The sequence below is a fragment of the Dreissena polymorpha genome, chromosome 5 (genome assembly GCF_020536995.1).
Source record: "Dreissena polymorpha isolate Duluth1 chromosome 5, UMN_Dpol_1.0, whole genome shotgun sequence".
Taxonomy (NCBI): Eukaryota; Metazoa; Mollusca; class Bivalvia; order Myida; family Dreissenidae; genus Dreissena; species Dreissena polymorpha.
The window spans coordinates 108755446-108761445 of NC_068359.1; positions in this window are offsets into that span (position 1 = coordinate 108755446).

The following is a 6000-nucleotide window of genomic DNA, read 5'->3' on the forward strand; positions in this document are numbered from 1 at the left end:
AAGAGAATTCCAGTGTATTGTAAACAAAAGATTATTTTTCTATTCCATTGTTTCAGTTTCTGTACACTTACATGTTTAAAGGAAGAATTAAACAGCGTTAAGCAATTATAGCTGTCGCTTAGATTATAATTTTGTGCCTAACTATTTTTCATCATAACCCTTCATTGGTCAACCTTTAAACCGACATTTATCTAATAACATTGAATTCCATATTGCGATAAACTTATTTTCAATATCAAATCCCTATCAATTTATGTCAGATATTCCCACTGAACATGGTATAATTATATATTTGATATATTGTGTTATTTCGATTGTTATTGTAACACGAGGACAGAAGCAAAAACATTAAACATCTTACCTATACTAAACGTATTAAAAAATAAATATTTGCGAACGTTTTAAAGATTGTTCGAAACGACTCAAACAGCTTGAACAAATATCCCGTTGTATTTTTTCTAATGCAATATGTTGACAAAAACCGTGAATTAATTTATTTACACATTTATAAGAATTTTGTCTTGTTCGTCAGGACGCACATTGATTAGTATATATTTATTATTTAATCCATTCGCATTTTTTTTACTTTCGACCAAATGAATCAATATGGTCAGACATTCAATATAAGCAGTTTATTGAAGAAGCCATATCGGACGTAATAAGAACGTTATTATCACAAATGATAAATGTAAAGAACGTCAGTGCAGATGGAATTAACACCCAACACAAACTGGATGACAAGATTTTATGACTAACAAATTGCAATAATTTCAATGTTGTTGTTAGCATGGTCTAATAAAATAACACTTAATAGATATTTTGAGACCATCTTGCGTATACTAGAAAATTGTCAAAATGTATATCCCATCTTATGTTACCGGAAACTGTTGTTTGTTTTCAATGTAGTCTGTTGTGCAGGTTATGAAATGTACTTTATATTATTATAATTCTTCCGGGTAAAACAATTTCGACAAAATTCAATTATGTAACGCATTTAGATACGACATGTTTTATTGCAAGGAATTTAGTATACCCAAAGGAGTTTTCTTTTCCTTATGCGACAGTTAATGTCATACTTTATTTCGCAGAAACTGTTGTATAATAAAGGCGTGTATTATATAGTCTGCCAATTATAAAAAGACTGTGACTACAATATAAGCTCTAATTAAAACGTACACACATATATCACTAACACTATTGTAGAAACAAATTCGGATCATCATCATTTGAAATTTGAATTATAAGGCGTAATAAATAATCTTTAGTGTCATATTCTCGTCTCGTATGATTGAATTCCTTCTGTAACTTAGAGCATCATAGTTGAACAGGCCAATGATGATGTATATTGATGACCTGTAACATGTTAACAACTACAATTTTATGCTTTGTAATTGTTTTCTCAGACTACAATTTGTCCTCTAAAAATAGACATAGAATTTTATGAATTATATTATATCTTTATTTATAATTATAAAATATGTTTTAAAACATTCAAATCCTATATTGTTATACAAATTATTGTCACAGATTCTGTTTGTATGTTTAACAAGGTAATATGTAGTCCAGATAAGATAACATTCTCATTCAATGCTCATGCGTTTTGATGATTAAGATCAGGGATTAAACGAACAACAAATACAAAACAATTTTTACTGCATTTGAAACATCTTTTGTTTTCAAATAAATCTCTTGAACATATTAAATCGCACATTTTAATTATGATTTTAATGTGGATATGAAAAACATTCCGCAATATTTTTGAAGTAATATACTAATGTACTCATATGCTCATATTATCATATACTCACACTCTCCTAAGAAACATCCCTACACGGAGACTTTACGGTCGCGTATAACAACCAGTGATGATAACATACATTATATATTGTGTTTTTTTCAGTTGAAAATATACCTACCTGTTCAAATTGAAGATATGCTTTACCTAGAGTCTGTAACATTGAAGTATTTTGTTGAAACTTGTTTTTTTTAAATAAATGAATCAAGAAAGAAATCAACAATATGCTATTTTTAAGAAATGAATCTATATAACGCCCAATCCCAAATCTGTTGGGGTTCCTCGGGCTCAAGGCGGATTCCGGACATTTAAATATCAATTTGAATGTTTAACCTTATAGACACTTAACATGAACGACGTTGTAAGAAGTTATCTGCAAGAGAATTACAACAGATTGATTATGTTCAGTTGTACGCATATCCCAATATACGTCCACAATGATCACAAAGGGCTCTACTATTATTAATGCAATTTTGCTTTCCATTTTCATTGACCATCTGAAGGAAGACTATTTCTAGATTAGATGGAACATGCGAACGTTCCTATTTGGTACATGTGTATGGTGGTAATGAAGATTAGAGATTAAATCCTAGATGAATTCATAACATGCGCAAACAATGTTATTACTGAACGGAACATCAATGTTGAATTGTACAATCGCATGCTTTAATCCATAATCCACGCAAACCTGATATACAACTGCAGAAAAAAAGGATTTCAAACTCACATGATAAAAAACATGCTTCACAACAAAACAAGTGCAGTTATGTCATATGTAATAAATTGCTTTACACAAATAACACATTTATCCAAAACAAACATAAAGAAGTGTATAAAGACATGTTTATTCTGTTCTACTATTTTAATAATGAAAGAAAGATTTACAAATGCACGAGGAAATCACTAATTTCGAAAACTTGAAATAATAATGCAAAGCAATTGCTTGAGTTACGACCTGGTATTATGTTTAGATGTTTCTGTTCTCGCTCGACATCTGGTATAACTCAATGTCATCTTAAATACCATGTTTGCAAGCTTGAACATAACAACACCACCACCACCACAAACAAGGCAACGGCATCGCTTCATCACATTATTATTGTTCATTGTCTCGAATTTTTAAAATATCTACTTTGTATTATAAAATAGTTCAACAAACGCGCAAGATAGTTATGAATATGCTTTTAAACAATGTCTATAAACACACATATATTCAAAATACCGTCTTTTTCTAATTTATGGGAAAACGGTACAGCCATGCTAAACTTGGCGTGACGTCAAAAGTCAGACATTCTTTGCTCGTTTTAATGTTTGTGAGCAAATTAAACCTGTTCAATGTGTCCCTCAGTAATGTCTGCAAATTGACTTTCCGTATATTTATTTTGGAAAGATGCAACGATGATGCACCTGAATGAAGCATATGTAAAAATAAGAACTAATTTGTCGTTCATTTTCCAATAAGCCAAAAACTGTTAGATACAATGTATTATAAAATAATTGGTCAAAACTTGAAATTTACCGAAATCGAAGTGGTGGGTGTGCTACGGCTGTTATTTATTGGTACACACAAATACGTTTATACATGTTAGCAGATTACATCGATACATAATTTAATGTGAGGCACATGTGTTATAACCTGTGAAATATCAGATTGTTCGACGATGTATTGGTTATCATCGCTTTATGGCACAACACTTGCATATATTTAATGAAAATGTTGAGAAGATTAGAATGTTGGAAGCATCTTATTATCTTTGTTACATCTTATACAAATGGACACAGATGTTTGGTTTCCATGGAAACTATTCCGAGACATACAACGTAAGACGATGTGTGACACGTTATTAGATTCTATGTTACTCTACCGTTAGACGGTTCAAATAATTGCGATTAAATGTGATTATTCAACGCCGTTGACAGACGTTTTTTCATCAGACTTTTTAATAACCTGACATAACTTCTTAAGATTCAACAGAACTGAATAATGTGTCTCCTTTGCATCATCAGACAGTTGGTTCTTGAAAGGTTTCAACATAACGACAAAGAATGTCGTCGATTATTTAAGAGTATGGTGCTTTTTACAACAATTACAAATACTAAATATATAATATTTGTAAGCTAGATTGGATGATATGTGCTTGATTGAATTCTTGAAAAAGATTAACTGACAGTGGAAAGATTGTCATATGTATAAACTTCACGTAATTCGATATTTTTTATATTTAAAGATCAAACATTCGTTCACACATTCGTTTATTTTTTATAGTTATATTTCAGAGAACTTTTTAATGTGCTCATTTAATGTGTGTTTTAAACCCCACAATCAATGCACTCACTCATTAATTCATTATTTATTTATCTACTTATTTATTTTGACCTAATTTTGTTTTATTTATTTAGCTTGGTTATTCTAAAGTATTTATCAGATTTTAGTTACTGTGTATATTTATATGGTGTCAGATTTTTACCTCGTAACTTGTATGAATTTTATGTTATTTTTATATGTACAACGCCATTGAATATGCACGCATAAAAATAGGCGTTTAATCAAATAAATCAGTTTCAGTTTCAGTTTCAGAGAACGTTGTGATTAGGTTGGATTCTGGTAAGCTTGAGAAGTAATCGCATACGAACTTGTACACAACGTTATGACTACAACAATAGAAAACTTTATTTTATGATTTAGATATGCATGTTAAAAACCAAGATACATATTCAGCGTAATAAAGTTTGGAAAATAGGTATTTACTTTTGTATTGTGTATGTTATAAAGTCACAATAGCAGTGTACTAACTTTACTTGTCATTTTATTCGTGTTAACTATTTCAAAAGACAATGTTATTCAAGCTTCCAACAATCAGTTTTGATAAGTGCTCTCTACATTGCCAATTCCTTAGAGCTATATTCTAGTTACGATTTAATTCTTATGGAATATAAATATAATTATTTTGGTGTTCCGACGGATTGTATCGCATGAGATGATTGCGTAACGCAATATTTCAAGAGCCCGTATCTTGTGTGGAATACGTTTTTTTACACAATCAACGAGTGGGATTCAAAATATCGGAGCATCACAACCATACATTATTCAATCTAGTTTACTCCTTATGATGAACAACATTCCAATTCAGTAAAGCAAAAATGTTGGTAGACACGTATAATTACATAAACTAAAAATGCATAGGTGCTAACGAGTGCAGCTTATGTTCTTGTCATGTTTTCAATATATGACACATGTTGTGACGTCTAAATTGTATATGCTATTTGTCACTTGCCTTACCCAAAAAACAAGCTGGTGATACTATTTTCGGAATTTCTTTTTGTTTACCCGTATTCGTACAAGAACGTGTTCACAAGCTTAATGTTGCACCTGGACGTATTTCATTTATTTATAAGAATTGCGTATACAAACACATCCACCAACAATGCTTTATAATTAAACTTTGTAAATGTTTAAAGGCGTTGAGGGTAGATTTTAAATTTTATACATTACAATAAAACGTGTGCCGCTATGAGTCAAATAAACAACACATAACATGCTTGCCACACGTTCATTTGCATTATTATTATTGTGTGTTAAAAGGTTATTGATTGTACAGAAAATGTTTCTGTCCAAAACATGTTCCATAGATTCAAAACAAACTAATCACTATAATAAACTAGAGGGCCAAGATGGCCCTAGTTCGCTCATCTTTTTTACAAGGCATTGTTTATTGCTTAATTGAACATTCAGTACCCTGGAGCATATTAGATTGGTTCTCTTCTGTTTGCTTTTGCAGTGTGAGCATATGATTAATTCTGATTGAGTAATGTCCAGTGCATGGGTTTTTTTGCAATGCAAACATTTGCAAGTAATGCTAATTCGTCATGTGTTTACAAGGTTTTTGTAAGATTTTGACTTCGTGACCAAGATTTTGACCCAACATGACCTAGTGTCAAACTGTCCATGGATATCATCAAGAAAAACATCATGGTCAAGAATCATCATTATTGGACCAAACCTATGACCTCTAGTGTGTTTTCAAGGTTGTTGTAAGATTAGACCCCATAACCTAGATTTTTTCCCCACATTACCAAACCTCAAACCTGACCTAGATATTGTCCATACACACATCTTGGTCAAGTTTCATCATTATTAAACCAAAACTCTTGCATATGAAGCATTTATGAGGTTTTTGTAAGATTTGACCTGGTGACGTATATTT